Source organism: Ambystoma mexicanum, chromosome 7p (assembly GCF_040938575.1).
Source record: "Ambystoma mexicanum isolate Mex_15411 chromosome 7p, UKY_AmexF1_1, whole genome shotgun sequence".
In the NCBI taxonomy this organism is placed as follows: domain Eukaryota; kingdom Metazoa; phylum Chordata; class Amphibia; order Caudata; family Ambystomatidae; genus Ambystoma; species Ambystoma mexicanum.
Window position 1 is genome coordinate 814070783 of NC_090939.1, and position 12809 is coordinate 814083591.

Here is a 12809-nt window from a genome sequence, read left to right on the forward strand (position 1 = left end):
GTGGCCGCCCCAGTACCATCAGGCAATGTTTCTGGGGTAAGAAGGCAAAGGTGAGAGTGGACTCGTCAGCAGCAGTGGGGACAAGTGATGCCACACAGGGGCCCATCCAAGGTGGAAGACGCCCTGGATTCATCCAGGTTGGCGGGGGGGAGCTGACTGTTGAAGCACAGCCCAAGGGGTCAGGTGGGGGTGTTGAGGTGGGCATGCCTACTGCACTCCTATTCCAGGGGCATGAGGCTGTGCAGACCACCGTCGAGGTGCCTGTGCAAATTCTAGTCCCTGGGCCATCGGATGCAGCTATATGCACCTGCCAGGATGCCTCAACACAGACCCACCCACAGTGTCAGCTGTGTCCACCCGGACTGACACCCCCTTCCCATCTGGTGTTGTTATCTGGGACTATATGATACCCCTGCAGGCCGGTGTGGCGAGGTGCACAGCCGCCATCTGTGATGATGTGCAGGCTACACGTAGTCTGCTTGCACATCATCACAGTGAGGTATGCCGCCTCATCACCTGGCTTGCAACATGCCTGTTCTGTGTTGTGCTCCATGGGCTGTTCACTAATGCAACCCCTTCCTCATCTCCCTCCTCTGTGCGCCAGTCGTCCTCCGGGGTGCCCTCCGTCCCAGATACCACTAGGGCACCCTGTGCACCAATCCCACCCACATTTCCCAGTCTAGTGGAGCCAACATCCCTGCCTGAGTTGGGAGTCCAAGGACAATCAGTTGAGGTGGTCACTGTGCCTCCCCAGGCACCGACAGGGTCACCGGCAATGGAGGGACAGCAGGCACCAGAAGAAGGGCACAGGCCGTACGCTCCGGGATATCATCATCAGCCCAGAGGGCGTACACACAAAGCAGGCACCAGGCACTCTGACAGCAGCTGGCAATCAGGAGGAGGCTACAGTTCTCAGGGCACAACATCCAAAGGGGGCAGGTGCTCAACACTTGGTGGGAGGAACACGTGTCTTCCATGTTTGGGAGATATGGGCAGCAGATCTACATGCAGTACCCTTTGGGAACACTACACACAATTAAGACTACAGGTGTAAGCACAATTTCACCTTTGGTACAAGCCCATACTACACAGTTATGTGGTAGCAGTGGCTGAGCAGCCAGACTTCTCTCAAGCGGGATGTGAGCAGTACAAGGTGTTACACAAAGGACTTGCAATCACAGTAGTTCAAACAAACACTTACTTAAGGTTTCTTTGTAAAGGAATATACATTATTTACACATTTTGTTAGAAAACATTCCACTAGTAATAAGCAGCTCAATATCACACACCAATACACTACAATACTAAACCAATACGTTTCTGAACAAGTTTGGCTCCCCCGAAGTTGGAGCAAAATGGCACTTCAGTAACTTGCCAAAGGGGTAGAAAGACAAAGGTTATAAGAATCAAAACACAGTTTCTTTCATAGGCAGGGCAAATAGTTTCAGTTCACTACAAGAGGCAATTGAATTCAATAGGCCTGGGCCAAAGTCAATGGTTCAGTGTCTTGGATAGGATAGCACAGTTCTGGTAGTAAACGGTTAAGTCTTTGCCACTGTTCTTGGAAGTAGTTTGCACGAACAAGAGTTATAATTCGATTTAGGAGCGAACAAGACTCCAAAGTTGGGAAAGTTTCATAAAATTTCACGGCGGGAAAGAGGATTTCTCTACCGCATTTGACCAGTATGGAGATGGTTTCCAGGTGGGTTGAGTGTTGGTTGTTCCCACCAGCTCAAGGGAAGAAGTCGTCCTTGGAGGGCTTCTCTGTCTAAAGAGTTTCAGGCAATTTGGGCCTGCAGCAGGACTTCACCAGGAAAATCAACGGTCCAGGAGTTGCAGCAGTCGTCTTCCTTCAGCTCGTCTTCGGTTCTTTCGTTGCAGTGGTCGACTCTGCCCTCCAAGTCCCAGAGACCTGCTTTTAAACAGTTTTCACCCATTTATTCCAGCCTAACTGTCACTCACCCAGCAGGGTGGAGGTCCTTGCCGGACAGTCAATTATACCACAGTGCATTCAGGTCTCCTAGGAGACTAAGCACAGGGAGTTTCGGGCACCTCCCTCACATCTTGTCCACCCCAGTACTGAAGCCCGCCAAAAGCCAATGAACAAAGGGACCAAACCTGGTTTGGCACACAGAGCAACACTAGAAGGACCTTTCCAAAAAGAAATGGCAACAAAAAGTCGATCGGAACCTGTTTTTACAGAGGGGGCTCAGACGCCATCTTGAAAAACATGGCTCCGGTGGATTTTAGCTACCGGAGCGTTTAAACAGGTTGCGGTTGGAAAAATCATGGTAATACCACTGCAACCAGCCATTCTAAGAGGAATGGGTAGCTTTTGAGGGCTACATGAGTTTTCTAGGCATTGGGAATACTAAGTATTCCCTCCAGCACTCTGCTGTAAGGCATTGTCTGCTGGGTCTAGCAATTTTAAAAAGATTAGTAAAGTCAATTTAACTTTACATTCACTGGGAGACAGTGGTCAGTCCCAGAGAAGGTATTTAAACCTTGGGGAGTCTAAAAGACATCCCTGTGCCACTGCACTGAGGGTGCTTTGTGACACACACAAAGAAAGATGATGCCTAAGGAGTTGTCTGAAACTACATATCCAAAGAAAATAAACACAGAAAACAAACAGAATTAAAAAGTACAGAGTCCCACAGCTCAGCAGAAGAGCGGGGGGTCTCTAAGGTAGGGAGGAATTAGCACATTTTGAGAATTCTCCCTAACACTCCATGGGCTGTTCACTAATGCAACCCCTTCCTCATCTTCCTACTCATTGCGCCAGTCGTCCTCGGGGGTGTCTTCCGGCCCAGATACCACCAGGGCCCCCTGTGCACCAGTCCCACCCAAATGTCCCGGTCTGGTGGAGCCAACATCCCTGCCCAAGTTGGGAGTCCAGGTCAATCAGCTGAGATGGTCACCGTGCCTCCCCAGGCACCGACAGGGTCACTGGCAATGGAGGGACAGCAGGCACCAGAAGCTGGGCACAGGTCGTACGCTCCGGGGTATTGTCGTCAGCCCGGAGGGCGTACACACAAAGCAGGCACCGGGCACTCTGGCAGCAGCTGGCAATCAGGAGGAGGCTCAAGTTCTCAGGGCACAACGTCCAAAGGGGGCAGGTGCACAGCACGTGGCGGCAGCAACACGTGGAGGAACAGTATGTCTTCCGTGTTTGGGTGATATAGGCAGCAGATGTGAGCAGAGATGCAGCTGGCTCGGGAAGCAAGGATTGTGTTGGCCAGGGCTGGGATTGCACTGCGTCGGGCGAGGAGGCGGGCTGCTATGCTGGAGGCCATTTTCAGGGAAGCCCAGGTGATATAGACACAGATGCTGGAGACCTTGCAAGCCTTCCAGGTAAGAACAGAGGCCTGACTGAGGAGTGAGGATGTGGCACTGGACTCAGCCCTGGTAGAGAGCCTGGGTGAGATTGGCAAGGAGGATTTGAACTAGCCCACTACCTGTGTAAATAGTTATTTAGGTGTAAGTTTCTTTTCTTTCTTTATTATTTTACCCAGACTTTCTGACATTCCTTTCGCGTTTTCACTGCATATAGTTCTTTAGGCTTAACGATTTCACTTTTGTACATATTTTACATGGACAATTTTTAGCTTCATTTAAATATTGTTTTTGTACATATTTCTTCAATATATGTCATCCTGTTTGTTAAATTCCACACTTTGTGCACTTCATTTCTGTGTTGGCCTGTTTGCTAGCTCTATTTTGAGCCAGTGCATCTCTCCATTGCAAGTCATGTGTCTTGTTGCGTGCATGCTTGTGTACTGTTCTGTTGTTGCTGGGATGGTTGCGGATGGCAGAATACACATGTGCCTGACATGTGGTGGTGTGTCCATCAGATGAATGGGTGTGCTATGTATATTTGGATTTGCATTGACCCTTGCTGCATTGCTCTGTTTTTTGGCATCGCTGCGGTTTGGGTGGAGGGAGGTGGGCTCACTGTCGAAGTGTTCCATGGCCATGTTCAAAATAATTACTTTATTATTGCTGTGTAAAACAAATGTCGTGCATACACCTTCATCAGCATGTGCAGTCAAACAATGCCTTCTCCCATGTGTTTGCCAACCTCTACCACTAGAATGCAGTATTTGCACATATTTGATCTTCCTGAGTGGCTGCTCAATGTTAGGCAGAATCCTGTGCAGTTCCCTTGGGGAACACTGCAAAAAGATTAACACTACAGGAGTAAGCACTAAACCCAATTGGTAGCAGTCTGCACCACCCAGATTTACCTGGTAGCTGTGGCTGAGCAGTCAGACCTCTCTCAAGAAGAGTAGGGCAGTATATGTAGTATACACAATAGGGCTAAAAACACAGTAGAGCAAACAAAAACTGACCAGTGCTTTGTATCAAAAGTATATAATTATTTATTTGAAACACACTTTAGGCAATACACTAGCACTCTAAATCAAAAGCAAGTTAAAAACACAGTCAGGTAAAGTATAAACACCTCCCTTGATAACTATTAGACAGTCAGGGTTAAAACACCACTATTTGTTAAAACAGATGTGAGCGCGTAACCTAGATGGCACTCCAATAGTTAAGTTAAAGGGAGAGAAAAGGGTAGGGCATAGAAATAAAACAGTTCCCAACAGTTTTAGAAGTTCAAAGCAAGGGAGTAAAGGCAGTATACACTGTAGAGCCAAAGTTCATATTCCAGGCCCACTTTAAATGGAGCAAAGCGAAATGTGCCCAAGATCACACCGTTTAAAATGGACTAAAAGTCTTCGCAGAATGTTCAAAAGAGGTTGGGGTGATTCAAGAAGTAAAGTTTGAAAGTCTGGGGCCAACCTAGTTGGAAAGCCAAGGATTTAAGGGTCACCTTTAGCAATCCGTAGAAAGGGAGGCCAGACAGAACACAGTACCTTAAAGAGGAGGATGCTCCAGCGGTGGCAGTTGTTCCTGGAAGTGGTTGCAGTTCATTGTTTCGACCAGGGAAAGGAGGATCTTGTCGAGGAGGAAACTTGAAGTCGATCCACTGCACAGGGATGAAACCAGCTGCAGAGTTCGTCGGTTAAAAGGTGCGTTCCTTTTATTCGCGGTCAAAGTGGTGAAGCTTGGCTATCCGGCCACCGGGGTGCTTGGCAAGGGCGATTCAACCAAGAGACATCTTTGAAAGGTGAAAGGGGCAAACTGGTTGATCCCACCAACTCAAAGGATGAAGACTCGTCCAGCAGAAGATCTTCTCTTGTCGTTGGGAAAGTGGTGAGTTTGTTGCAGCAGGGCTCCACCGGTGGTGTCGTCATTGCAGATGGCTCAGCTTCTTCCCTCTTCGGATTCTTAGGTCCTGTGGCGACTTCTGAAGTTCCAGTCCCAAAGGCCCTGCTTTTATGCAGAAAAACCCCCATTCAAAAGCCTAGCTGTCACTCACACATGCTAAGTGGTGAGCCGGGCGGCTCGCCACCGGGCCAATCAGAATAGAGTGTGACTTGGGTTGCTAAGGCAACGCAGTCCAGGGTGCCAATTCCCCTCCCCACACATCCTGTGGAACCCAGACAGAGTGGCACCATTTGGAGGGCTTCTGTGGAGAAGCCCGCCAAAAAGTGGAACAAAGGACTCGACCATGGTTGGAGTTACAGAGACGGACATGAACGCCATTTTAGAAAAGAGTTCTGGCAAAAGACCTAACCGTTGATTTAATATTAAATAAATAAACCGGCGGTATCTTTAACATTGCACAACAAAGTGGTGCGTTTAAAATCAATGGGAAAATCCCATAGGAAATATTCCGGTCGAATTTTTTGCGTGGTAACCACTGCCACCAGCCAGAAACTCAACAAGGGGGGACTTGACAGTGCCCCCTTGAAAACAGACCCAGGGGCAATCAAATTAACCCCTTCCAGTACTTCCACAATATGATGGTTTGTACTGGTTCTGTTCACAATTTTGGAGTAGTAAAGTCAATGGTGACTTTACATTCCCTGGAAGACAGTAGTCAGTCCCAGGGTATGAAGTCTATGTTTGGGGGTCACTATGACACCCCTGTGTTACTGCACTGAGGGTGTTGTGTAACACACATGAAAAACAGATGATACCCTATGGAGTAAAAGACCCCATAGCCCATAAGCACATACAAAGTCAAATACATACCTCAAATCATACCTAAGAGTGGGAGGAAAAGAGTCTCACTCTGAGCAGGAGAAAAAAACAAACCGCAAAAATCCAGCAAAGCTGCTGGGGGACTCGCTAGGTTTGGGGAATTAGCCTTATAAGAGAATTCTCCCTAACACACAATTCACCAGTCTCTGTGAGTCATGCTCTCTCTGACTGACCTACCATCACCCATGCATGGAACGGTCATGTGATAGTTCCCTGACAGGTATTTTGCACCCAGCACACTCATGCTCAGGCTGTGACACGCCTGGCCATTGTTTATGGATCTTGCAACAACTTTAAGTTTGTTTCTGTCATGGGCACACATTCTTTCACTGTGCTTTGATGCCTTGGCAATGTGGCATGGACAGCATGCACATGTCTGTGCACTCATTTGTCACTGTTAGGCAGAATCACATGCAGTACCCTTTGGGACCACTACATGCAATTAGGACTACAAGTGTCAGTACAATTTCACCTTTGGTACAAGCCTGTACTACACAGTATTGTGGTAGCAGTGGCTGAGGACCCAGACTTATCTGAAGAGTAAAGTGAGCAGTACAAGGGGTTACACAAAGAACCAACAATCACAGTGATTCAAATAACCATTTACTCAAGGTTTCTTGGTAAAAGAATATACACTTATTTACACAGTAATTTAGAATACATTACACTAGCAAGAGAAGCTCCATATCATATACTAATATACTACAAATACATAACCAATAAGTTAGTGAACAAGTTCAGCTCCCCTGAAGTGGGAACAAAATGGCACTTCAGTTACTTTTAAAAGGGGTAAAAAGACAATGTTAAAAGAAATCAAGGCACAAATACTTTCATAGGCAGGGCAAAGGGTTTCAGTTCACTACAACTAGCAATTCAATTCAATAGGCCTGGGCCAAAGTCAATGGTTCAGAGTCTTGTATAGGATAGCACGGTTCTGGTAGTTAACGGTTAAGTCTTTGCCACGGATCGTAGAAGAATTTGGTCAGACGAAAAGTTAGATGTTTGTTTAGGGAAGGACAAGCCTTCAAAGTCAGGAAAGTTTCACAAACTTTCACCACGGCCGAAAAGATTTCCTGACCGCATTTGCACAGTACCTTTAAAGTGAAGAAGAGCTGTAGCTGAGGCAGTTGTTCCTGGCAGTTCCTGCAGATCTCGCTGTTCCTGAGCACTGCCCAGGGAAGAGCCCACAAGCTTGGCAAAATGTCGGTTTAAGGTGCGAGTGCCTTAAAGACCACGAACTGGTATCCATCCCACTGGCTACCCGGTTTTCTACAGCACTCTGCAGAAAATTTGACCAGGATGGGGACGGTGTCCAGGCGGCTTACGAGTTGGTTGTTCTTACCAAACTCAAGGGAAGAAGTTAACCTTGAAGGGCTTCTTTATCGATGGAGTTTCAGGCAATTTGGACCTGCAGCAGGGCTTCACCGGTGGACCAGGAGTTGCAGCAGTCGTCTTCCTTTAGCTGGTCTTTGGTTCTTTCGTTCCAGTGGTCGACTCTGCTTTCCAAGTCCCAGAAGCCTGGTTTTAAACAGTTTTCCCCCATTCATTCCAACCTGGCTGTCACTCACACAGCAGAGTTGCTGTTGTTGCTGGACAGCCAGCTGGCCAATCACGCCAGAGTGCATTCAGTTCTCCTAGGAGACTAAGCACAGGGAGTTTCGGGCACCTCCCTCACATCCTGTCCACCCCAGACACTCCGGCGCCAGAGGAGGCCTTCAGCACTGAAGCCCACCAAAGGCCAACAAACAAAGGGACCAAACCTGGTTTGGCGCGCAGAGTTGGACACTAGAAGGACCTTTCCTAAAAGAAACGGTGAAAAAAGTCAACCGGAGTCTGTTTTTACAGATAGGTCTTGGGCGCCATATTGGAAAACATGGCTGACCAGATTTTTAGCTACCGGTGTTTGCAGTCAGGAAAAATCATGGTAATTTGTTTAAAACCGCTGCCACCAGCCATTTAAAGTAGGAAAGGGTAACATCTAACTGTTAGATGAGCGTTCAGACTCAAGGGATGCAAGGCAACCCCTCCAGCACTCTATAGGAAGATAGTGTCTGCTGGTTCTGCAAATTAAAAAAGACTAGTAAAGTCAGTTTAACTTTACATGCTCTGGGAGACAGTCGTCAGTCCCAGAGAAGGTATTTAAACCTTGGGAAGTCTGAAAGACATCCCTGTGCCACTGCACCGAAGGTGCTGTGTGACGCATAAGAAAAAGATGATGCCTATGGAGTTTTTTTAAAACTCCTAACCAAAGAACACAAAAGTAAAACACACATCAAAATACATGGAAGAGTGCGAAAAAAGGCTCACACTCTTCCCAGGTAAAAAATCAAATCCTACAAATCCAACAAATTTGCTGGGGGTCTCCAAAGGTAAGGGAAATTAGCACATTCTTGAGAATTCTCCCTAACAGTCACATGTGTATGTTGGGGGATGATTAAGGCCTGGAAGGGTGTGTGAACAGATGATCCACTCCTTATTGGACCTCCAGTGATTCCAATTGTACGGATTTGCAGGATACATGTTCATGTTGCAATTCATGGTGCTGTCAAACCACAGAAGATCATGTGAGCAACATACATGCATGCATTGCAGTGGTAATGTGTTAGACTGTCAGGGTGCTGCTCGTGGGGGGTGTCCCGTCTGGAGGGGGCTGCCTATGAGGGGTGTCCCATCTGCAGGGGGCTGCCTATGAGGGGTGTCCCATCTGTAGGGGGCTGCCTGCGGGGGGTGTCACAGGTGAGGGGTCTTGGGGTGGTGGTGTCCCGTCTGGAGGGGGCTGCCTGTGGGGAGTGTCCAGTTTGATGCGGGCTGCCTGTGAGGGGTTCACAGGTGATGGGGACTGGGGGGTGGTGTCTGGTCTGGGGGGAGCTGCCTGTGGGGGGTGACACAGGTGAGGGGGGTTGGGGCATGGTTTCCTGTCTGGAGGGAGCTGCCTGTGGGGGGTGTCCAGTCTGGAGGGGGCTGCCTGTGGGGAGGGGGGTGTCACATCTGGAGGGGGCTGCCTGTGGGGGGTGTCACAGGTGACAGAGCCTGGGGGTGGTGTCCAGTCTGGAGGGGGCTGCTGTGGGGGGTGTCCTGGATGAGGTGGGCTGAGGGTGGTGTCCCATCTTTAGGGGGCTGTCTGTGGGTGATTTAACAGGTGAGGGAGGCTGGCGGGTGGTGTCCAGTCTGGTGGGGGCTGCCTGTGAGGGGTGTCACAGGTGACAGGGGCTGGGGCGTGGTTTCCTGTCTGGAGAGGCTGCCTGTTAGAGGTGTCCAGTCTGGAGGGGGTGGCCTGTGGGGGGTGCCACAGGTGAGGGGGGCTAGGGGGTGGTGTCCAGTCTGGAGGGGGCTGCCTCTGGGGGTGTCACAGGTGAGGGGGGCTGAGGGGTGGTGTCCCATTGGAGGGGGCTGCCTGTGGGGGGTGTCCCTTCTGGAGGGGGCTAACTCTTGGGGGTGTCACAGGCAAGGGGGTGGCGGAGTGATGTCCAGTATGGTGGGGCTGCCTGTGGGGGTGTCACAAATGAGGGGGGCTGGGGATGGTGTCCTGTCTGGAGGGGGCTGCCTGTGGGGGGCGTCACTGGTGAGGGTTGCTGGGGGGTGGTGTCCAATCTGGAAGGGGCTGCCTGTGGGGGGTGTCACAGGTGAGGGGGCTGGGGGTGGTGTCCCTTCTGTAGGGGGCTGCCTGTGGGGGGTGTACCAAGTGAAGGGGCTGTGGGGTGGTGTCCCATGTGGAGGGGGCTGCCTGTGGGGTGTGTCACAGGTGAGGAGGGTTGGGTGGTGTCCAGTCTGGGGGGTTTGCCTGTGAGGGGTGTCCCAGGTGAGGGGGGCTAGGGGGTTGTGTCCATCTGGAGGGTGCTGCCTGTGGGGGTGTCACAGGTGAGGGGTGCTGGGGTGGTGTCCAGTCTGGAAGGGTTTGCCTGTGAGGGGTGTCCCAGGTGAGGGGGTTTGGGGGTTGGTGACCCATCTGAAGGGGGCTGCCTGTGGGAGTGTCACAGGTGTGGGGGGGCTAGGTTGGTGTCCAGTCTGGCAGGGCTGTCTGTGGGGGGTGTCACAAATGAGGGGGGCTGTGGATGGTGTCCTGTCTGGAGGGGGCTGCCTATGGGGGGTGCCACTGGTGGGGAGCTAGGGGGTGGTGTACAGTCTAGGGGTCTGCCTGTGGGGGAGTCAGATCTGGAGGGAGCTGCCTGTGGGGAGTGTCACAGGTGAGGGGAGATGGGGGTGGTGTCTTGTATGGAGGGGGCTGCCTGTTGGGGGGTGCCCCAAGTGAGCTGGGCAGGGGGGTGGTGTCCCACCTGGAGGAGGCTGACTGTGAGGGGTTTCACAGGGGAGGGGTGGCGGGGGCTGGTGTCCCATCTGGAGGTGGCTTCCTATGGGGTGTGTCCCAGGTGAGGAGGTGTGGGGTGGTGTCCAGTCTGAAAGGGGCTGCCTGTGGGGGGTACCACAGATGATTGGGGCTAGGGGTGGTGTCCCATCTGGAAGGGGCTGCCTGTGGGGGGGTGTCCAGTCTGGAGGGGGCTGCCTATTGGGTGTGTCCCATCTGGAGGGGGCTGCCTGTGGGGGGTGTCACAGGTGAGGGGCCTGAGGTTTGTTGTCTTGTCTCTATGGGGCTGCCTGTGGGGAGTGTCACGGGTGGGGTGAGGTGCGCAATATCAATGTGGTGCGGCCTGAGCTTGCATGGGAAGGCACGTGTTTTCTCTGGGGCATGGCCTGTGATTGTGCGCTGATGTGCCCGATTTCGTTGGGGTGCGGCCTGGGCTTGCTTGTGAGGGCATGCATTTTCTCTGGGGTGTGGCCTGGAATTGCGAGGTGAGCAGCGCGATTTCGCTGGGGGATGGCCTGTGCTTGCTTGGGAGGGCACGCATTTTCTCTGGGGTGTGGCATGGAATTGCGAGGTGAGTTGCACGATAAGCTGGGGTAAAGGATGCTGAGGCTGTTAGTCCTTTGGCTTTCTTTTTGGTGTGCATGAGGACGTGTTGTAGGCGTTCCTTGCGCAGCTTCTTGTGACTTGCCCAACGGCTCGCAATGCATCTTGGAATCCATGAATAAGCGTGGCGCACAATATTTTTTCTGTGCCACAGCTGGCGGAGGGTCCTTCTTGGCACGCAGCCCCTGCACCATTTCTGCGCCCCATTCCATGAATTGGGCACATGATCTGGCAATAATACCCGAGACGGCGGGCCAATACCGCCCCAGGTAATGACCCTGGAGCCGTAGTATTCAGGCCTGAGCGTAGCGAGGGCCTTAACGAAGCCCCAGGGGCATTATCGTGGGCAGTATTGGCCTGCCGCAGATGGTTTTATAGCCATTAGTACTCTAGCCGGTTAGACTGAGGTACTAATGGCATTTTTTTCTGCTTAAAAAAAAAAGAGAAAATGGCCACCGGGAAGCAGATGCGCTGGGGCCAGAAGTGTTTCCAGCGCGTCTGCTCCAAAGAAAATAAGAAAAAAGAAGGTAAGTGGGGTTGGGAGGGCAGGGATAGATTGCGGGGGAGAGGGGTGAAGGAAAAAAAAAAACGTACTTGAGTCGCCGGCGGGGGACGAAGGCAGCCTCCAGCCATGGGGATGCTCAGAGCGGGGATTGCCCTGTTTCGAGCCTCCTCATTGGCTAAGGGGCTGCAACGCTCCTCGCCAAGAACAGAGTACCCGACACACGCGGGACACACTAACATACATGGGAATACCGTGTGGTATGGCTTGGAAAAGAGGCAATCCACACGTAGAATTCACGGCATGCAGCGTGCGCCAGGTACTAATGTGTAATATATTTTATTGTACCTATTAATAACAGTGCATTCTTAACATAAAATAGTGGCTTTGGTTGCAGAGGGAATGTTTTGGTTTGATCGCTTGTGGTAATTCTTTATATCGGTCATAGTGCTGCAGTGAATCCTAGATAAACAATGCTGTGTTTGGTCTCCCTGTTTTTCTTTCATTGCTCTGAAATATCCATTTTTATTGTATCGAAATATGTTTAATATTGTGAGGCAGTGGCTTAAGAGTGGCGTGTGAATGACTTACCAAAGCAGCTTTGGGAAGAGGAGTTTGATACAGCAACACATTTATGTCATGCGTGTTCAATAATGGTTGCCTAATCAGAGCCAATTGGCAATTGGTCACCTCCCACAGTAGCTTGTTTTTCAAGTCAGATGTTGAAAGCTCTACACTACTAATGTTGTGGTAATGGAGAATATACAAGCATACATAAACTTAAGTACAGCACAGCACATCCTTATGCTTCTAGTGCCATCTTGTGGGGGGCATTGGGTGCCGATTTTCCAGAAACGTAGATATTGTGACATGTTGGGTACAATTTATATCTTGCTCATAGACTATGGGGTTTGTGTCTAACATCACACTGTCAAGAAAGTGGAGAGGCACCGTAAGGTTCTTTTAGGTGGATCAGAGATGAGGAAAACTAATAAAATGAAGGTACTATATTGCAGCAAATGGTACTTTGATTGTCCTGCAACATTGCAAACATTGATAACCAGTAATGTATGTTAACTAAAATGGGAATGTAACCATGATTTTGACACTGCCAACTTTTTTTGTAGTTAAAATGTTCACGTGTTGCCGTTTTCTCTTCTTAGTGTGTTTGTTAGGTTCATTTAGCATGCATCCCTTTGTTACCCAAAATTCCTTGTTGGAAAAATGCAAATAAAGTACATACAAGCTTTCTTTCCCTCGTCTATTCTCTGTTCCTGCTCTCCTTTG